We start from the raw sequence: 23,806 nt of genomic DNA on the forward strand, positions 1-23,806 counted from the left end.
GGTAATAATTAAAATATGTACAACTACTATAATTTCAAATTAAAACAAAGAAAAATTTATTAAAATAAAGATTTAAAAAAAGATTTTAATGGTTTCATTTTTGTTAAATAAAAATATTTTCTTGATACTTTTTAATACAAGGCTTATTATGGTGTTATTACAGGGAGATAGCAATGTATATCTGAGATTTATTTTCTGTACCTATATTTTATTTAACGTTAAAAAAACATTTGAGCAGTTCAATAAATAAGTACTTACACAGACTTTGCACATATTTTATTCACAAAGTCCGCACAGTTAATACTGCCTCAGTCGCGCCGTGAGCAGGCACCCTTATTAGGGATAAATCAATATTCAGCCCTAAGTCCATAGCGTGACGGGATCGCATTTTGGCGCCGCTCCCGAATCGCCTGCACTACATACGCAATTTATGCACACACACATACAAAGCACCAATAAGTAGCATCATTATAGCAATAAAGCGGGAAAATAAAACAAAAGTGTCAATGTCAATCTGTCAGAATTTTAAAATCGGAATTCTTTTTTTTTAATTCGCGCAAATTGGGTAGTTTCCTTAGTGAAAAATAAATTATTTCGACTTTTCAATACAATAAAATATTTAAAAATAATCACACTGTCATTCATAGATTTGATGATCTAATTAAATTTAGATTTTTTAGCTAATTTTATAGAAATAAGTCTGCTATTTGACGTAAAAATCTGATGACGTCGTTACGCAATATTTCATACAAAATATAGTTTTTGACGTTTCAAAAATAAGTATTGAATTTGACTAGTAGGCCACTAGCATATTATTATTATGTTTTGGAAGTATGCGCCACTGAGTTGTGCATATGGCTGCCGCATATTATTTTTACGCCAAAGGTTCGCACACATGTGTAGTTTCGGACACACACTCGCGCGTGTATTATGCATTGTGCATTGTTTAGTTAGGGGTGTCGTAATTTTTTTAATCGATTTTGTGGTAGGTCAGTGCTCTATTGATCCGGAGCACGCTATAGAACATTAGCAGTGAATAATTAAAATGTCGTCTACAAAGTGAGTTGTTTATTCCAAAGTGATAAACTGTTTAAAATAGATAAAATGTTCTTTTAATTATTGCCCAGTGAAGTAAATTAAAGTAGATCAACAAGAACAAAAACGCCTCCTAATCGTAGCAGGGTAGGGAAGAGATGGACTTGAACAGTAATAGGGTGGATGACTAATTTTATTTTACCGTCCGTCTTCGAAGATTATTTTAAAATATGAGACCCGTATTTGTAATTTTATATGACAAAATAAAAAATTACTTACGTGTCTAATATTTTTTCTTTACCTAACCAATGGACTAAATAAACATTTAATATTCATACCCCGTCATCATCCCTATTATAATATTAGGTATTGATTTTTCTACAATTATTTCTAGAAACATCGATAACAAAACTTAATAACAAAAGCCAACATTAAGGAAAAAAAAAACCATCAATCACAAAAATCGTCAGGTACAAAATTGAGTAGAATCCTCTAGACAAAGCGTCGTAATAACTCAAATTTATAAAACTGTGACTTCTCGTTACTTGTACCTACGTACCTACGTATCGTCTGGAGTCGCCCAGTCGCCCCTGCAAAGGGTCCCCTTGTAGGGTTGTCGCGTGACTAATACGTTTTTATTTAATGCGGACAAGATTACAACTAATTTTGTAGCGTGTGTTGTAGAAATAAATGTGGTATCACTTCATCTGTTCCGGTGTGCTGTTATTTTTTTGTTTATGTTATTTTTGTTTAATGTGCGCTTCGTTGTTTTATGTGGGAATTGTTTGTGTTGTTGCGAATATTCGGAAATAATATATGAAACTAGTTGGCTCGGCAAACTTTTAACTTTTTACCGCCTTAAATCTCTTTTTCTTACCTTTCAAACCTTTCTTGGGCTTCCACAAACAATTCTAAACCAAAATTAGTCAAATCGGCCCAGTTTTTTCGAGTTTCGAGTTTTAGCGAGACTAACGAACAGCAAAAAATTGATGATTGATAGAGATGATACCAGTTTTTGTAATTTTTTAGTAGAATTGGGTGGAATATTAACATAGGTTTAATATCTTGATGTTTGAGCCGGGAACAGGCTCTAACATTAAAACCTCATCTATACTTCCATATGACTAGCAACAAGTAAAAAAATCAGCCTCAAATAAAAGATCAATATCTAAAATCTGTAGGACAGCAAAGACAAACGTTGGCAGAATATTTTGAAAGCCAGCAAAATGCCCTACACTTATTTCCGAAGGATATTTCCTGAGAAAAATTGGCACGTTGCTTGATTGCGTGCTATCGTCCTTAGTGTGCCTTTATCTTTTTTATCCCAATTTATTTGGGGTCGACGCAGCACGTCCTCTTGTCTGTCGATCTTCAATACTCGTGATTACTTGTAAAGTTCTCATTTGTGTCGTATTCAAGGCATCAAATTGATACTTCCCCTTCTTTCTTTGATATCTCTTATTGCGGAGATTTGGACATACCTTGTAATGTAAAAGTTATTGGATACATAATGTAGGTGTGTTCTTAGTTGCGTACGTAATTTTGAATTCTGTTCGTTGATTTGTAGATAATAATTTGATTTTATAATCTTTTAGGGTTTCTGAGTTCTGGCATACCACGGGTTAATTATCGTTAGTAAACCGTGATTTTTAGTTAATTTTATAGTTTAACTAAACTGAACACTTAACATTTCTATAACCCAACATTAAATTCCTTTTCTTATTTTATTTAACAACCATGTATTGAATACAGAAAACTACTCGTATCCATATAAAAGTGTTGTACATTAAAAGTAAAGTTTGTGTTGGCCAAGTTGCCGCGGACTGGCCAAGCAACCAAGCATGTTGCTACTTTTAACTTGAACTTATACTTACTAAGAACAAATAAGTTTTCCTCAGTTCCCGTTTGACTTGTTCCATATTACTTTCCTTGAACTAGTTTTCATATTTCGTTGGTGAACTTTGCTACTATATTTTATTTATACGTGTTTTGAATCGGCAATGTTTTATAGTGGCCATTTTTGTATTTATAGTTACGCATACTCGATATTGTTTTTAGAATTATTGCACAATTGACGTGGTAGCTGGGCAAACCCAACTGAGCAACTCTTTGTGTGATCCACAAATTGTTGTTTCGGGTCTGAGTGTCATGTGTGTGTGAAATTGTATGTTTGTAAATGCACCCACGATACAGGAGAAAATACTAGTGTGTGGAAACGTTTAAAAAATAATTAAGAACGAATTGTTGTAAATGAAAAATATTAATTTATGTTTCTTTATTTTACAGATCCAACCACATCATTCCGTAAGTGTAACTATTAATCATAATTTTATACTAGTCAACATTATTGAGTTAGGTACGCATTATACTAAAATTCTTTCTAAATATATTATTTAAAATATAAAACGTCTGCGGCAACCCTGAAACCGACGCGCCTTTATAATTTAAGCGCGACACCACTCCAGCAAGGGTTGTCAAACATTTCCAACTTCATTATAAACGGTGAGAGCCCCCTGGCGGCCGTAGCGCGAATTACAGTGTAAAGAAAATGATGGACATTTTGTAATGGCGGCTCTATCGTCAAATATTACTGAATTTTTTTGCATAGTTAATGGTATATTTAAAAATTATACGTGGATTTTGGATATTATAATATATCCAAAATTTGGTCGACTGGTCGCAAGAGCTACTGCCAGACAAGGGGTCTCGCTTTCGATTCCCGGCTTTTTTCGGCTTTTCGAAAATTTCTCAGTAGTAGCAGGATTTGTACACAAATATAACACAAATGGTAAAAAGTGGGTGTACATAACGTGCCGTAAGGTGTACCTCTGTCTACCCCTTCGTAGGCGTGACGTTACGTTACTATTGTTCTAGTTATATATTAAGTAAAAAGATACTCACCTGTAGGTATAATTTAGTACCTAGAAGTAGTACGCAGGTACTAATATAGATTACGTATATCATGCTCTAATAATGAGCCCCAAACCACCTATCTATATTTAGTAAAACATTAACGTTTACAACGCTAATTAACCGTGAATTTTGTTACAAAACAAAACATGTCAAATGTAAATAATACGAGTATTATAAATGCGAATCTTTGTGAGTTTGTGTGTTTATGTATATGTTTGATACTCAATCACGTTAAAATGGCTAAAGGGATCGGGATGAAATTAGTAGATGGTGGTCTTCTTTTTTGAGAGAAGAAAATCATCCAATGACTTCTCCGGCCTTGAGCGAGGCGAGACTGTCAGACTCTTTTTGACTAAAACCATTCCGTTCCTACTCCTGCTTTTCGAGCCGGAGCCCCGGTAAACCCGCTAGGTAGTCCGCAGCTCCGGATGATCTGGAATAACACATAGGACACTTTTTATTCCTCGGGACTGCAGGCGAAGCCCGTGGCAGAAGCTAGTTATACAATAAGGTAAACATACATAATGGATAGTAAAATAAATAGGTAATGAAGTACCGAGGTTTTCCGCCCTAAATAAACTGAGTTCATTCTATTCCACATAATTTTAAATTAAACATAAACATGTTTGTTTTGTGGTACTGTGTTAGAGGTCTACAGGTCATTCACCTTTTCTTTTTCATTATTACTTAGATTTTGTCAGACATGGCTTCATAAAAGCATGTTATGCTTATTATTATCTTAATCTATATTTTCTTCAATAAATGTAGGTCTATATTTCTTTTTATAAAAAAATCTCAAACTACCATTTTCTCCAGTGTCGTGGATGCGTTTACGAACATACATGTTTACATACACATAACACTCAGACCTGAAACAACAATTTGTAGATCACACAGAGTTGATCAGTGCGGGAATCGAACCCGGTAAACGTTGCAATTATGCACACCAAATTTCAAAACAGCAACATTTTTAGAAGCCATTTCTAAATCCCCATTCGACAAAAGATTGAGAAACATGTTATTAGAAATTCGGATTTGTATGTCAAACATGGGAGCGTTTAACCTAAAAACGTCTTACGTCATGTCTAAAGAAGACCTAAAACCAACGACGTTTTAGCAAGTCATTGGACTTTCCCACTTTTATAGTACAATGGCATTGGCACGAGATATTGTTACCCTATTGTTACGTCATACCATTGGGAAATTCAAGGACGCAGGTAGAAGTATTGAGTAAGGTTCAAGACAGCACTTCCTTATTTATAGGTGTAATTTAAGCCATAAATTGTTTACGGGCCACAGACAATTTATATACAAACTCAAATACAGCTATCCACTTATATTAGATAAAGAAATGGTTACGAAAAAAATATCTACAGGAATTTATCTGTATCCATAAAATTCCGCCGTTTATCGCCGACATGATTCTCTAATAAACTAATGTTTACGCAGACATCACATCTAATTCGATTTTGATGGTGATGGCTATGTTTTCATGGTGTACTTTACCGCGCCACGCCGGTTTGTGTGTCGTAAAATTTTGCGCTTGATCGCTACGACAGGTGGAACGAGAATTACAAAATAAACATATCACGAATCCGTCCCGCGCTTATTTCGCGAGATTTTAGTCCTGTATGCCAGAATATACGCGCCCATCCTGTATAAAACCACATTTTTATGTAAAGAGATGTCATAACCGTGTATAGGAATCAGCGCGCTGAGAATTCGCTGCGCTATATATTATATCGCTCAGTCGTAGCGGGGTGCCTTTATCACCACACACTTCTCTTCATCTTTATTACGAATTTATTACTCACCCCCTTAGAAATAATGCGAATATTTATAGCTCTTGTATTAATGAATGCCCCCAACATTTTTTTCATTACGATTCCATATTTCACTTCGATAATAAAAACGCCTACAAAAAAAATTAGAGCAAAATTTTTCTTTGTCTCTAAATTTAGGTTGCTATTGTTTTTATGTTAGGCGTCGCCAAATTAACTAGGAAAACACAGTAATAAATTCTCGAACAAAGAGACAACTCCATCGAGTAGAAATCGTTCTAGTCGTAATGTGTTAAGATGTCCTCAACAGACGTTCGACCCATTTACTTCGTACTCTTTGAAGATTCGTTCTTGAACGGGGAATATCTAATACCAAATGTAGGTCTACATGAAACAGCCATGCATTACCGGACACACCTGCGCGGTTACTCTTGAAACCAATCTCAATATCAATGCAATTACAATCTAAAAACTAATCGTAGCTGTTAAAATCGCATTCAGAGTACGGAATATAAAGCCAAACTTTTTTTTTTTTTAAATCATTTATTCATTAAAGTTTACATATTTAACTTTTACATCAAAAATCGCCAAACTGTATTACAGTTTGTTGGCGATAGTGGCGCTCTTATACTTATACAATATTATTACTTATTACTACTATTTAATTATTACTACTATTTATGGCTACAGAATATATATCTTTATAGTTATTATATCTAAAACAATGAACTTTAACTTTAAACAGGTACTTCTGTGTTTAACATATTTATAAATTCCTTCTTCAGTCTTTTCTTTAAGGATAATTTGTTTAGGTTGACAGTTTTATTTCTTATGAAAGCTACTTTATTATAAATTATTGGGGTCAAATATTGCCTAGTCCTTTTCCCATAGTAATTTTTAACTTGTGGTATTACAAATTTACCCTGTACAGCTCTCCTAGTATGATAACTGTGTGTTACAGGTTCTTTATACTCACTTGAGTTATACTGTTCCATAGCTATAAGGTATTCTACTTTGGTGTGCACTGGTAGTATTTTACAAATGTTGTACAGTTTCTCATAATTTGGCTTACATTTCAATCTGACTTTTTTGCTTACAAGATATTTTAAAAATCTAGTTTGTAATTGTTTTACATGATCAATTTGAGTTTTGAATGTGAGTCCGTAACAACTCAGTCCATATCCAATTAACGAGTCTACGAGTGCATAATATAATACATACAGTATTTTTCTACTCACAAATCTATTTAAATGAAAGAATTTACCCAGGATTGATTGGAGCTTACTGCATACATCTTTAATGTGTGTTTTCCAGTTAAAGTTATTGTCCACTGTTAGACCCAGATACCGGTATTTGTCTACTATGTCTATGTTCTTGCACTGACAGTTGGTTTTGTTGTTGTGTAAACAGTCATATGTGTGCCCTGTTAAGTGTAAGTTTGGACTACTATTTCTTATGTAGATGTTGTACGGCGAGCTGATGCACATAACTTTTGTCTTAGCAAAGTTTAAAATGATGCCGTTGTCATGGGCCTATTTTATTATGTTCTCAAAGTCTGTTTGCATGTGTGTTTGAGCCTCAGACATGTTGTTGGCTGAGTACAGTAGACACATGTCGTCCGCATACATGAAGGTCTTACAATACTTTATCACGTTGATGACACTATTGACATGCATTATGTAGCCGACTGGTCCATATACTGAACCAGTTGGCACTCCCAGGGTAACACTTACCTCATCTCCAACTGTTCTGTTGACCATTGTACATAGAGTTCGATTTTTTAAATAGCTTTGAAACCATCTGTTAACGGGACCTCTGATGCCACATTCATCCATGGCACGCAATAGCACCTCGTGGTCCAGAGTGTCAAAGGCCTTCTTATAATCAATAAATAAAGCAACTACAAACTTACCGTGGTTAAGGCTATTATTAACATACATAATCAGTGAACTGCGCAAGCGCGGTGGTTGTGCTGCGCCCTCGCCTAAACCCGTGCTGCGCGTCTGATATTATGTTATGTTGCTCTAAGTAACTACTCACTTGGTTCACAATTACTTTTTCCACTATTTTGTTTATCGCAGATAAGATCGCAACTGGCCTGTAATTACTGTAATCAGTGTGACTCCCTTGTTTGAATATGGGTCTTATTATAGATTTTTTTAACAAATCTGGGTAAATTCCTTCCCTTACACACATGTTTATAAATTTTGCTAACACTGGACTTATTTCATTTTTCACTAGTTTAATATCCTGTACTCTAATTCTATCTAATCCGGGAGCTTTATTACAATCTAAATTTCTTATGTATTTTTCTACCGTATCAGGTCCTACCTTTTTAAAGTAAAATGACGTATCACTACTTTTAACATATGTACTCCTAATTAAAAAGTTATTATCACAGTTATGCTTTATTTTATGTATTTCACCTGTAAATGTTTCCGAGAACTTATTACAAATATCACGAACATCATTATTCTGACCTAAATATTTTAAAATTACATCGTCTAGGTTCATTTTAGGGTTACCTATCCATTTATTTATATTTGACCAAATTTTTCTGAAATCCTTATTACACTTCTCTATTTCTTTTTGTCTATATTTATTTTTGGCAATACTTATTAATTTATTTACTTTATTTCTGTATTTTGTGTATATTAATCTACTATTCATATTATTAGCTGAATGTTTCCAATCTCTAAATAACGTTATCAACCCACGGTTGTGTAATTCTCTTTTTGTTTCTATTTATTTGCACTATACATTTATCATATATATCGTTGAACACATCATGCAATTTATTAAATAATATTTCAGGACAATCTATTTGCATCAACTCTGACCAATCTATTGATTTTAAACTATCACTTAACATTTTCTCGTCAAAAACTTCCCGAACATCACAAACAATACTACTGTTTAGTACACTACTGAGAGGTGTCAAGCTAATACCAACCATATAGTGGTCCGATAAGGTGCACATTAGCATGTGTGAGCGCGCTGCGAACGGCCGGCCACGGCTCGCGCGCACGCACACATGGTCAATATTCGAGGAATCCACCCGGCCGCTTACGATCGCCTCACGCGTTGGCTCCGTCGTAGGTATTGCACTGTGCAGGCCGTTGTCACACAACGCGATTTTGTAGGCCGCGCTGTTCGTGTTTGTACCGTCTGACATCATGTCGATGTTGGTATCTCCGATTAATATTATTTCTTCTGCAGGTGGGATACTTTTTAGAAGGGCATCCAGTTCTGTGGTGAAGATCAATTTATTTGTGTTCGGCGGTCGATATAATGCCAGAATATGTATGGTTTTATTGCCATGAGCTAATTTTCCATATATTAGTTCTGAAGTTGATATTAATGGGTGAGATTTTTCCGTGTTAAATTGCATATCATCTCTGACGTATATCATTATTCCACCCCCTCTTCTATCTTCTCTTGTTTTAGAACATACTACATATCCAGGGATTTTATATAGTGGTACTTCCTCTTCTTTTATGTTGACTTCAGTGAGAATGATGACGCTCAATGTTTTATTAGGTATACAGTCACTAAGCAACACCAGTAGTTGATCAAATTGTTTTCGTATTGATCGAATATTTAGATGAATAATATTTATATCGTTATTCGAAAATTGTTGAGACCAGGCGCTGAGATCATGGTATTTTGTATATTGAATGTTACTAGAATCTATTTCACTGTCTGAGTTATCGAATGTTGCTGTGTTTGGAAATCATATAGTGTGTACTCGTTGTCTTGTTGTTGTGGTTTTATGGTTTATCGATGTTATTTTCGCACAGCTGATGAATATCGTTTTCGTTTCTTATACGAATAACTTTTTCATTTTCGCTTTTCTTGATTAGAATGTTAGAGTTTTGTATCCAAATATACTTATACAAATGTTTTAGCTGATTTCGGGTTTCCCAAAAGAGTAGTCTTGTCGCTTTAGTCAGGTCTTCGTTAATATAAATTCGTGTGTTGTTATTGTTTCGGTACACGTCCCCATTAGTTAGTCGTGTTTTACGTTTTTGAAGCCATTGGTCCCTGGCTTGTTTAGTACGCAGTTTTATTACTATCGGCTGTGGTCGTTCTACCCCCATCTTTGGTTTATTCGGCGAGCTCAATCTTTCAGCACTTTCTATGTCTTCCGGGTTCAAACTAAGCTTATCCGCAACCTTTTTAACGACTTTTAATACGTTTTCGTCATCATTATTTTTAATTACACGCGCAATTTCTATATTTTTCTCCTTTTCTTTCTTCTCCAAGCTTGCTACCCTTTCTGCTAGGGCGGCGTTGCATTTCTCAAAGTAGACATTTCTTTGTTCTTGTGCCTTTAGTTTATTTTCAACAGTCTTCTTGAACTCCAGCATCTGCTGGTACTGTTCTGCATAAAAATCTACAGTTTCTACGAGGTCGTCAATTTTTTTCTCTAATTTAAATATTACCTCTAGCTTCTTGTTAACATCTAGCAATAGGGTTTCCACTGTAACTTTCTGTGGGTCGATATTAATCACCGGAGATTGCGAGTTTACTCTAAATCCAGCCTTATGACACTCATCACATGTTTCATTTTGCAAGAATTGCTTTATATTTTTTACACACTTCTTGTGATACACACTTTCACATGACCCTTTACACTTCACCACATCATCCTTGCTCGTAGATAAAAACAGTTTACATTTCTTACACTGCACCATATTTTTTAAATTTATTTAGCACACGACACACGTCCGCACGCAGAGCGCTCGCGCGTCGAATAAAATAAGACCATTTAGCAAATTATAATATCCACGCAATATTGATACAATGGGCACTAGTGTTGCACCTCAAGAGTGTGAAATTTCACAATATCAATGTCGATCGATCGGAATTGGATTCAAGAGTAAGCCCTTAGGTAGATATTCCTGATTTACTTAGTCAGTAAAGACGCGTGTGTCACTGAAACGGATACAACATATGTAATGGTTTCGCATGACTAGCTACCGTTTCGAGTACCTATCTAGTTAAATAATATTACGAGAAATGTACTTCGTATTTCGCTAAAGCTATTTATGTTGTAACTCGTAACAAATGAGCGTAGGCTTTTGACGATTCGGTAACAAGTTGTCTTATTATTTTGATAAGGTTGTAACGGGTAGTACTATCATACTAAGGGTCTATTTTTATAGAAGCATTGCCGGATAAAGCCGACGTGGGGCCCGTAGCAAATATGAACATGGGACCTATTTTTAAGGTGGGAAAATCGTCCTATGACTTCTTCCGCCTTGAGCGAGGCGAGACGGTGTCCGACTCTTATTGACTAAAAGCCAACCTGTTCCTACTCCTGCTTTCCGAGCCGGAGCCTCGGTAAACCCGGATCAGATCCTACTAAAGACCTAGGTTATTTTTGTAATATATTTCGCCATACTGTCAAGTATTTTTGGTGATTGCTAGCTCAAGTGTGCAGTTTTGTAGTATTGGGTCGACGTAATGAGATTCACCCCCTGTATATGACTTTATAACTGACAAAATGTGGTATCATCTACACTTGAATTTGCATGTAAAAATTGTTATGTTCCAAGAGATATTCATTTAAATTCTTGATCCATATAAGGAAAATATTTGTTGTTTGATAGACATATATATAGTTATATTTTCATCCATCTTCTACCTTCTTTAACCCTCCGATATTCGTGTTTGGCACAATATATCTTCTATTCCATTCTCTTAAAGCAGTCTTTCACAAACTCCTTTTTCTTTCATAACAAATGTGGAACAATCCACGTTTCCTTCGATCGCCCTCTGCTTTTCTACCCACAAAAATAAAACAGTATTAAAGAGTACACCGTCCCAACTAAACGTGACTATCAATTTTCCTCAGGAGACTAAGTATTTTTCTTTATACTTGTCACCCTCACAATTACTTGGTATTTCTTTAAACAGTTTGTCACACGATAAAGATTAGATGGTGGTATAATTGTTCCCGGCGGATTTGTGGCAAGAAGTTCGTTGGGGTTGAAGTAATAGCTGTGGGCGTGAGCAGCCAAGGGGCTGTGTCAATGAGATATATTTCATTTCAAATAAATTGTTTTCCAAATTGAGTAATGGTCGCAAAGAATTCGATTGTCAGTTTAAAAAGTCGTTTAATATTCATTTGCTAAGAAATTGGTTATAACTTGCTTATTTGATATGAGTTCTCTAAAAGATGTGAATTGTCTTAAAATACTAGCCAATCAATTAATGTTTATTTTTATTTTTTAGTTTTGTTAATCACGTTCAAAATGACATATCATTCTAGTGTCAAGAGCACAGTAGCTTTAGTACGAGTTTGCTTTACGTTTAAAGTAATCGAAATGAGAGCACGTTCGCTATACTTTGCACGCTTGCTTGCAGGCAGAATACAATGGATTTAGTCTGTAAGATCTTCCTTTATAAAATGATTATATCCAGCAAATAAATTGAATTTGAACTAGAATTTCAGCGCTCGGATTGGTCGTACCAAATAAACCAACCAATAAAAAAGCAAACTCGTACTAAAGGTATATGTCAATACACTCAAGAGCTACTTAACCAATTTGTTGCCAACATTAATAAAATTTTCTATGTGACATTATACAAATCAGATGACACAGGGCACCAAACACACCCTTTCACAGACACATTGAAAGTAGCGAAGTCTATTGTCATAGTACTATGACCGCTGGTTTTATAGCCATTCTATTATTCCCATAAACTTTTCTACGAAGTTTCGTGAATGCTCGAAGATCGCGTGACGTGGCTGAATGATGGAGCAGTATCGTGGCTCCTTGTAATTCATTGCCATGTGGCATGTTCACTCTTGTTTGTTGTTTTCCAAACAGTTTTGGAAGAAATGCAGTGGAACCTCAGATAGCATGGTTCATTTGGTAAGGAACGTCTCTGTCTTTATCGCGGTTTTTAAGATTGGAGGTTAAGATTGGGTGCTTTGAAAATGTGCTTTTGTTTATTTTTTCTGAAGTCTGGAGTTTGTGTTGCTGTTTGTGTGTAAATAGACACGGTACATGCAAGGGATAACGTTCTAACTTTTTCTTAATGTTGAGAATAAAAGTGTTAATGAAAGACTTTGGGTTGCCATACTGGTAATACCTTTTGCAATTTATTACGAGTGTCGAGAACTGGGATTTTGATTCTTAATTCAAGCAATAATATGAAATGTTTTTGAATTTAAATCTATTTGGTTTTTAGTATAATCTTCATAGTTTTTATGAAACTCTGGTAAGAATGGTGTAGTTTTTAGAATGTGCTATTTCCTTTACACAAATGTTTTTGTCTAATCTTCGGTATAGAGTTGAATAGTTGAATGGCACCCATCGTGTCTGTCGTTTAAAGGGTTATTGTGAGGTCATTGACTTAGCATTTATTTTAATCTTTGATCTTTCATTACAACTTACAACTAAGTTCAATATACGGTTCCAATAGTTATTTTTACACGTTTTAACGTTGTATGCTATTTACGTTATTATTTCGATTTTAATAGGGCTGCCAAGCATGCAACTTAGAAACACTTAATTACGATTAAATTCGATATATTGGCGTCACGAAATGGACGCAAACCCATTATAGTGACATTGTGTTTACTTTACCTGCAGAGTGCATATAACATGATCTACTCTTGAAATTGTTAAAAAAGTAACCATTGATTAGTCAAGCTTAGACTTACCTATGCTATGGATGGCTTCCCTACTATCGATACATCGCATACTTGAGCTGCGCATCTTCCTCGCACATCTACATAGCTTAGTATCGATGGATGGATATCGATGGAACGGTCACATAGTTTCACAGCTTAGCTATCACATCTTCGTAGCATAACTACATAGCAGAAGTGGAAAAGCAACCAATAATGTCCAGTATAGCTTGAACTATTGTTGCGGTCATTTCCAAGTTTTCGTTGAAGTAGAAGGCATTTTAACCTTTTACTAATTGTGCTTTTAATTATGAGTGAAGGTTGGTACAACAAAGAGGTATAAACATAGCTTTTCAAATGGCGAAACACGCAACCACACTGGTTCGTTTTCATAATATTTTCTTACTAAGAAAATTGATTGTGAGTTTTATGATATTTCTGCGTTAATCCAGGTGATTTGCTGGACTTCTGAACCAAAATACTGACTTTTCTTATGATGTGGGCTTGATTATCTAGCTGAAAATACAACACAACTTTTAGATTCTAAGTATCAGTCTCTTTAGCATCGGAATACCTAGTGGGTTTACCGGGACTCCAGCTCAATGAGCAGGAGTAGGAACGGGGTGGTTTTTAGTCAAGTAGTAAGAATCTGACACTCCTAGCCTCGCCCAAGGCGGGAGAAGTCATTGGATGATCTTCTCCCCTTAAAAAAAAGTATCAGTCTCTTTTGGATGCAGTGCACGTAGAACGGCTCGCCTCTATAAAGTAGTTTGTTAGTTTAGTAAGTATTTTAACGTAACTGACATTTATTAAAATGCTAAAATAATACTTGTGATACAGGTACCTAATTACATTTCATGGTTCGTAACAGTTCAAGGCTAGACGTGTTTAATTCAAATGGCCTTTTCCTGGCCTACATGGAAGGCCGTGGAAGTAGGTAATTCATAGTTGTATTCATATTTAAACTGCTTCCAAGAATGTAGTCTGCTATTGTATTTGTTACACGATTCTTAAGTCAAGGTTAATACCTAGTTTAATGTTTTAATGGCCAGTTTAATGCCTACTTTAATAAAGATGATATTGTAACCGTTTAATATAAGAAAGGAAAACAATATTAAACCCTCTTTTCTTATATTATGTTATTAGTTACACAGGTTACAGTGGTAAAAATTTACAGAATGTCATTCGAATATAGAGGATTTAGAAAAACCTAAAATATCATCATAAGCTTTTTTTTGAGGGTGGAAAATGATCCAATTACTTTTCTCGCCATAGGCAAGGCGAGAGGGAGTCTTACCACTAAAAACCACCCCGTTCCTACTCCTGTAGGAACGGGGTGGTTTGCTCCGCTCGAAAAGCGGTGGGCTCCGGCTCGAAAAGCTCCTGCTTTTCGAGCCGGAGCCGGAGCTGGAGATGTCGTTCTAGTCGGGCGGCGAGCCTCATCATAAGCTTATAGTTAAGCATTGAGTACGTGTCGCTTTTGTGCACCTAACCACAACGTTTTTAAAATAAATTTGAAATACATTTAGAATACAAATCTACCAACACACACTGAAGACGGAACTCGATTAAAAAACCACACATGTTGATAGTAAATTGAAAAGACTTAGGAATGGTAGGTACTTGTCGGTTTTACGAACAACAAGGGAAGTTGGCTACTATTAAATTTCTTAAGAATTTACCTCAGTAAGGGGAGTAAACAGCTCATGTTCTAAGCTTCAAGCGAATCAATACGCAAGTAGTAGTACTAAGGTTTCAGCTTAACGGTTTATTAGCGACCTTACGTGCGTAAGGGTCATTGACACCTCGGACGATCGAGGTTTTATTTGTTTGTTTGTTAAATTAAGGGGTATTAGTTAAGTTGTCTTGTAATTTGTGCATAAATTGGAGAAGGTTGTTTTTAGGTTAGGTCGCAGAAAACCGACGTGAAATAACGCTTGTGTTGTTTGTTAACAGAATTCAGCTAAACTTTGTACCATCGATGAATAGCAGGGTGGAGGACATAATAACCTTGACAATTTATATTCGAAAATGCATACGTATTTTTAAATATAAATTGTTATTACTGCTTAACTGACATATTGTACGTAATAAATGTTAAGTTGCATAGTAAATTGCTTGCTGTTGTAACTATATTGGGAACTAGGACTGTTCGTAGGTTCTAAAATACTTAATGACATAATATAGTTACACTTATGATGTCTTGTTTAAGGTTTTAATTTGTGTGTATTTGAAATTATATTATTTAGATTTCGTGCTATACAGTAGTAAGTCGGATCAAACGAGCTGTCAAATTATTTTATAGATAAATTAATTCAATTAATTTAAATGTTATAAATGTGAATGTTTATTTGTTTGGATGTTTGTCCGTCAATTACGCTAAAAATACTGAATGGATTTTGATGAATTTTGGTATACAGACAGGGTATGAGCTGACTTGAGTGATAGGATAGTTTTTATCCCATGGGAATGCGGACGAAACTGCTGGCAGAAGCTAGTTTTTGATATAAAGCCGATAAGTCTTGGAAATTCAACAAGGAGCACAGTTTAATTAAATTAAATTAGAATGTACACGAAAATTTAAATTAAGTACTGACTAAACCGCTAACCGAACGTATCGTCAGTAAATACCGAAAGCATTTCGGAAATTTGACGCTAACCGAATAACTTTTGACCCCTCGTCACATGTTTGTGTTTCATTATTATTGGAGCGAGCTTGGACGTTTAATTTTCCCGCTCGTATACATATACAAACACACACATATACACTAGATACAATAATGATGTTCACCATTAATCACCCGCCTATCATATATCACTTTAGCCACGTTTAGTATTTACAAATTTTTCGACGCAACCTTTTTGGTGTTTTTACTTTTTTTTTTTGTGTCATGTGATTTGACAATTTTCTTGTTTTAAGCTGTGGTCTTTTGGCGGCTATTTGTCTCTCGTTGTGTATTCGTTTTTAGATTTAGGTACAACTGTCATGATTAAGTTGCAAACTTAAATTTTTTATGGATGTACATGTAAATGTCAGTTTAACAATACTTTTATTGATAATCATCTATAGATTTCTTGTATGCAGCATATAACCTAAAGTTTAGGCGCCATGTCTACTAGGTATTTAAATACCAATGCACATAAGTATTCAAATTAATCTTTGTGACAAAAACGTTAAGTACTAGACACATTAATAATAAAAACTGCAGTAGTGCTATTATTAGATTATTACGTATCGTGTCATAACTAAAAAAGTAATAAAGTTTTTATAATGTTTGATGCTATAATACTATAATAAATGGAAATAAATTATGACTACTTTAAAAGTCATATTGTTAAATACCTCTTTAGATTGGGTTTACCGTTAGGCAAAACATGAGAATATCTAAGTCAGTCTTTCAAAATATTTCTGTATATTATAGCTAGAATCTAGGACTAGTACGGCGCATCGCGTTCTGCGCGCGACTCAAAGGTAGATGCCTGATCCGGAGCTGCGGACTACCTAGCGGGTTTACCGGGGTTCCAGCTCGAAAAGCAGGAGTAGGAACGGGGTGGTTTTTAGTCAGTAAGAGTCTGACACTCCTCCCGCCTCGCCCAAGGCGGGAGAAGTCATTGGATGATTTTCCGCCCTCAAAAAAAAGAACCTAGGACTATTATAGTTCGATCCTTGTTCCTTGGGTACCTTTGAAGAATAGGACGCTAGAACGGAGTAGTTTTTAGTCAGTAAGTGTCTATTATGTTATTACATGAAAAAGATAACATAGCGTGATTATATTTGACTATTAATCATAAGTAGAGATTAGTAGCCACTATTCTTATAACCAACTAGCAAACCCGGCGAACTCCGTTTCGCCACCAATGATTTTTCTAGTTTTCCTGCTTTTCTCTTAAAATTTTCTTTGCTATAAACTTCAAGGTACCCGAGACCTTTCCAACGAATGCAAAACCATTGAGTTATAGAGTCAGGAAGGAAAACCCGACTTATTTCTTTATTATACATATCTGTCGTCATAGAAATGAAGCTACTTACTAATTTTCAAAATCAGAACTTGTCTTTTGCAACGTATTTTACAATTATAACTTGGAATTTGAGGGGAAATAGCCAAAAAAGTGTTTTTGAACTTTGGGATAGGAAATTAAAGTACAACCGTGCGTGATGCACGAAAGGAACGAGTCGAAAATAGCTAGAATTCCCGGATTCCTTCCTCCTTCCTTGAAGTTCTTTTGACGTTTCTACAATTGTGTTAATAGTTGATAAGCTTTTTGGCTAAAAACTATTTCACGCGTTAAATTAATAAACTAAAACTACCGAATATGGAATATCGTGTCAATTTACCATATCACACACACATAATGTAAACATGGGACACATAATGTAAACTTTTTTTGTTTTTGTATTTTATTTCTTTTTTCTTATGCATGTACACCTGGTTCTTTTTTTATTACATTTTTGTTATGTTGTGTGTTTTGCGGCCTGTGCCAAATAAATGTATTTTCTTTCTTTCTTTCTATATCGCTGATCGCTCGTTGGCCTCCTATCCCATAAAAAATAAATATTACTTAATACTCACATCACATCATCAACAGCCGCTGCTGACCAAAGGCGCACGGAGAATTTGAGCATTATTCACCACGCTTGCTCAATGCGAGTTGGCGATTTCAAACTTATAATTAGAAATTATAAGTCCAGATTTCCTCACGATGTTTTCCTTCACCATTTATCAGTGTTGTCTAAATAATCTTAGAAAGTACATATAACTCGGAAAAAGTCACATTGGTACTTGGTGTGTTGGTTTCGAATCCTCATGAATGAGAAGCTTATGTCTCATGCCTCCGGGCCACCACCACATTTATTTTTACTTAATACTTATTAGAGCAAAACGTCATATGACATGGACCCATGACTTTTCCTAGTACATAAGAGTAGTGAGCGTATATATGAAAAGAGGTTGACATAACAGACGTTATCAAATTGTTTCCTGTTCCATTGAGGAGTCTCCGAATAGAATAATGTATGCCTCTCGTCAATAGATAACAAGGACCTGTTGGCATGGAAAATGGCGGATATATTCTATTACTGACTTCCACACGAATGCATTTACTTCTCACTGAGTTCTTACAATGAGACTACAATTTTATTTTTATTTTATTGCAATACAATTTTTGTATTCTTCTCGCGGGTATCGTAGGAGTTGGTTAAGGGATTTTACATTTGACAGACCTCTTTGATGATACTGGATCTTTTAAAGTACCTCCTGTAAGACCCATTGTCCAACAGAGAACAGTCAGAGTCAGAGTCAGTCGGGCAGATAATGATGATTATAGGTAATTTATTAGATATTATCCTTGTCAATTAGCTATCACAAGCTTCTGCTAGCGGCTTCAACCGTGTTACCGTGGGATAAACACCTATGTGATATTTTAGACCTTAATCTACCCCTGTTCGAAATTTCATCCCGGTCCCTTCAGTATTTTTTACGTGAAAGAGTAACAAACGCATTTATAATATGAGTAAGATAATATTTGGTTTCCCGAAATGACAAGCAGAGGTACACATTCTTTCAACCGATTTTCCTGACAATATAATTTGATTGTAAATGTTTATATTAATAGCGTATTAACGTTTAACCACTAATTAAATTTTAGTAAAGAAAATAATGTTAGGGAAATTAAGTATAACTTCGAAGTATAAAGAGACGAAACAAGAATTGTAGGTACAAAGATCTTAAATAATTACGATAATCTTTCGATAATAATTCAAAATCCCATCTTGATATTGTAATACTCTTTACAAAGGATTTTTTTCATAACATTCAAATAACTATATACTTAGTTTATGTACGTATTAGCAATGGGCTCGCCACAATAGTTGGACGGGTCTGATTGGAAATTCGACCTTTCGCCGGCGGCTTTTGTTAGCCGGCTATTATACTATGTATTCAGATTTGATTATACACATTATCTGGGTATGGAAATTATATTCGTCTTCATATTTGATGAAGTGGAAAACGTTACTAATCCTTGGGTTACTTTTGTAAATTAATGTGTTTTGGAGGTCATGTATGGTGCGTGTTGTTTTAAGTTAGCAATACTATATTTATGTATCTCCAACTGCCTGCCAAGCAGATAATTATAAAGTCTTTCAGTTTTATTTTTATTGTATACAGGATCTTAGAATACTTTTATAAATTACTAGCTTCTGTCAACTGCTTCGCCCGCTTTTCCGTGGGATAAATTATTACTAAACATGGTAAACCAAATTTCATCAAAATCCATGCAGTAGTTTCAATGTAATTTTGACAGACAAACATGCAAAAAACAAACTTTCACATTTATAAATGTGATGTTTTATAAATTATACAAGAAGTACTTAGTTAGTGCTGTTAATTCTACCACAACCTCTGGAATTAAGGATTAAGGTGTAAGATAAAATAACAAACATTAACCAAATAACAATAAAATTCCCACAAACAGAAAAAATACAAAACAAAATACGAACACGTAACAATAATCCGCCATTTTATCTTAATCCAACGCTAGTACATCCACCCCAGCAGTTCTGCAGCCTGGTTAGTCTGCCAATCAGCAGCTCTATGATTTATAGCCCAGGAGCGTGCAGACCACAAGTCATGGCGTTGTTTATGGGCTCTCAGACCCCATCAAACACTATCTCTTGTTATTTATTGGGGTTTGTGTAGCGCTGGAAAACTGTTGATAGAAGCTGGATGTAGGGTTAGGAAATTATCAGTGAGAATGTATTGAATTAAATTGTTTGTATGTATGGAATGAATGAGTTGTGTGAGGAGAACAAGTCTAAATATTAATTTGTAGTTAAGTTATAATTTAACTTTTTTACCCGACTGCGCCAGAAGGAGGGTTATGTTTTTCGAGAGTATGTATGTATGTATGTATGTATAATTGTTTGGCACGCTCTGCAGCCTAAACGGCTTGATGGATTTTGACTTGAGAGGTGTCGTTAGATTCGTATTAACTGTGAGAGTGACACTGGATATATCAAAATGTTTAAAAAAACAAAATGGCGGATTTTTGGCGCCAAATTCGAATATTGCTCACTCTCTAGCCTAAACGACTAGATGGATTTTGACTTGAGAGGTGTCGTTAGATTCGTATTTACTGTGAGAGTGACACTGGATATATCAAAATGTGTAAAAAAACAAAATGGCGGATTTTTGGCGCCAAATTCGAATATTGCTCACTCTCTAGCCTGAACGACTCGATGGATTTTGGCTTGAGAGATGTCGTTTGATTCGTATTTACTGTGAGAGTGACACTAGATATATCAAAATATAATAAATAATAAAACTAAAAGAAAATAAAATAAAAAAAGGTAATTTAAAAAACTAAAAAACCCGACTGCGTTTCTTTATAACATGAAAATGAAAAAACCCTAAAACAAGAATACAAGAAAAATTTAAGCAGTCGGGACCCATTCTAGAAAGCCATAATTCTAGAAAACATAATATTTAGAATGGGTCCCGACTGCTTAAATTTTTCTTGTATTCTTGTTTTAGGGGTTTTTCATTTTCATGTTATAAAGAAACGCAGTCGGGTTTTTTAGTTTTTTAAATTACCTTTTTTATTTCTTATGGTATAAGCAGGTTAACGAGTAGACGCCCGAAACATCAGAGCCGTTACAAGTGCGTTGCCGGCCTTTTGGGGGTAAGGCATTTAAAGGTTGTTGAGGAATCGGGAATTTGGAAGTGTGAGTGACACACAACGAAACACAACGCAAGCGTAGTTTTACGTCGGTTTTCAGTGAGGACGTGGTATCACTCCGGTCGAGCCGTGGCATGGCTCTCCCACACTTACTTATACATACTTAATTTCTTGAGTTTCTGTGAATCTTTCGTATCTTCTGCTTCTAACCAGCGGATTTAGAAGTTCAGCAGCATGTTTTGAGGTAGATATTTGATGATCCTCGTTTAGGGAAATTCAACCTAATTGTGTACTTAAATTTTGTATGTAATGCTACTGGAGTATAACAAATTTCCAAAACCATCGATTTTGGTAACTGGACAATGGGCATCACATCCTTTAGCAAATCTATTGCTCATTTCACCCATCCCGTTACACCCACATGCATTACATTCACGTATTCAAACCCATTTTCAGCCCTTTCAAATTTCCTGAATAGTTTATTTTTGTATACAATAGTAAGGCGGTATAATGAAGAGGACAACCCACAATAACATTCATGTATTCATTGTTAATATTATTATAATGTTGGTATTTTGTATGTGTACAGGAATCTGATGCTCGTATCTTGATGGATGACCGAATCTATCGTGGACAGATTAGGCCAAGTTTTGCTGATGTAATTTCGCTATAAAATAGTTTATTATACTCTTTGGGGTTTTGGGATAATGTGGTCGCGTATTAGGAGTTGTTTTGTTGTGATGAATTTGATGAAGTGTCGTTATTTAAACATTTGTTGATTTAGAATGAGTTTTAAATTACAATTGGTCATTTTAGGGTGAGTATGCGTGTACCTACATAGCGTTTAGAAGCGGAAGATTATATATGCCACGAAAATGTTGCCGTGTAACTGTGATTAAATTTTATGGTTACATAGATTTTAATTAAACAGTGTTTTTGAGAATTACATTACTCAACTTTTCTCGTAAAAAAGCATAATTATGATAATATTTTTAGATGCGAGAGGAAAATATTTCATAGAAGTAATTCCACCGTTACCAGTAGCAGTAGACATCAGCACAGAAGTGCTTTCCATATTTAGAGACATGCTGACGGACTATAACCTTGTGCCAGAACATCAAATCCTGCCACTGCCAGGCAGGCTCCGGCCTGGCCTGTGATATATTCGTGCCACGAGGCTAATGTCTATAGCATATTGAATTAATTCACCATTCCGCCCAGGAGGTCGATGACACGAGAAGAACTTAGTAATTTGTGATAAAAAGTAATTACGATTATAATGTGGATATTTAAAAGGCTTTATATGATAGAATTGATTGAAATGAAATTTAAATTGGTGTATGTTGAATCGCCTGTGCGTCTGCTAAGGAATCTCTATTTCGGTTTCCTGGTCGCGTAAAGTATTATTGAGTATTTTTCTGTTTCTAATTATTATCAACAGACTGAATAATTTTGATTCTGCATGCTTGGCGCGGTGGCTGGCTACCGCAACGTGTAGCGGGTTTGATTCTCAGACGAAGCAACTCTGTGGGACAAAGTTTTAAAAAAGCTATCAATATTAAGTCGCCGAGATTCAAACCCGAGACCATTCGACAGTCGCACATAACACCACTCTAAAATATACTTAACACAACCTACATAGACATAACATACATAATATATATTGTATTGTAGGTAGTATGTATCTACAAATAACGCGTTATTCGAGCGATCTCGTATAACAGGGGAAAAATATCAAAAAACATATTTCCCCGTAACATGAACCGTCCACTTTGAAACTTAACTTCCCTTTGTCTGATAAATGGCGAAATTCGTATTTATCTCTTCACCTCTGTGAAACTACGGATATTCTTTTTTAAACAAAACCTTCTCAGTTCCGAGTATTCGTAGAAACCGCAAAAACGCTCGCAAAAATGAGGAGAGTTTGTTTATGAAAGCTGTGGTTGGACTGTGTGCTGTTGCTTTATCGCTTTGCCAGTGATGTGCTATATAGCTTATTTGCTACGAGGATGTAATAGCTAAGCTGTGACACTATGTGATCGTTTCCACTGATACTAAGCTATGTAGCTGTGCAAGTAAGATGTGCATAATGCTACTCGAGTATGCGATGTATAGTATAATAATAGTAGAGAAACCATCCATAGCACGCATGCATAGCTCGCATCCACAGCAATCCATAGTACGCACCTTTCCGTATAAAAACATATCTAGGTTGAACTCGTTTCCACCAATACTAAGTGTATCAATAAATATGATTGGTGGAAGCCAAACGCATCCACAGCAACGTAGCATAGCAGATCTCTGGTGGAAAAGTATGTCGGTCACTCGTGGGAAAATTAGAAGTAATGGCACATGTATTCTGCCCTACCATTACTATACAGGTACCTACTTAAGTATAAAATTAACTAATGAACTGTTCACTAATAAATCTACGACTGCGACTAACTTATAACGACTAACCATAATAACGTTTTAAACAACTATTTGATGAAATATTCACAGTTTTCAATCTTATTTTTGGAGCTAATAACATTCATTACTGACCCGAAAGGGTTAACCCACAAAACCTTAATTCACTAACGGCAAAACCACTCAATTTACCGACTTCTTATTTACACAATAAAGTGCATTTTGAAGTTAAAAACATGGTACAATTTAACACAACTCCGGACATATTTCTCATTCATCTTGGAAAAGATAAAATAGAATTGAATTCCGCCAGCGGGCTTAACCGCGGGAATCTAATCACATTTAC

The 23,806-nt window shown here is 35.3% G+C and overlaps 1 protein-coding gene across 4 annotated transcripts in view; it reads left to right on the forward strand.

Annotated features, from left to right (window-relative positions):
- The window catches only part of LOC118276239 (uncharacterized), a 276,416-nt gene that overhangs the window by 26,991 nt on the left and 225,619 nt on the right, over positions 1–23,806 (forward strand). For 3 of the 4 annotated variants that reach the window (XM_050707423.1, XM_050707422.1, XM_050707420.1), the window contains exon 2: positions 3,322–3,339. The exons of the other annotated variant lie outside the window; for it this stretch is intronic. The gene's annotated coding sequence lies outside the window, so the exon portion shown is untranslated. The remainder of the gene's footprint in view (positions 1–3,321; positions 3,340–23,806) is intronic. 4 annotated transcript variants of the gene reach the window in all.

Source organism: Spodoptera frugiperda, chromosome 31, assembly GCF_023101765.2.
Source record: "Spodoptera frugiperda isolate SF20-4 chromosome 31, AGI-APGP_CSIRO_Sfru_2.0, whole genome shotgun sequence".
NCBI lineage: Eukaryota > Metazoa > Arthropoda > Insecta > Lepidoptera > Noctuidae > Spodoptera > Spodoptera frugiperda.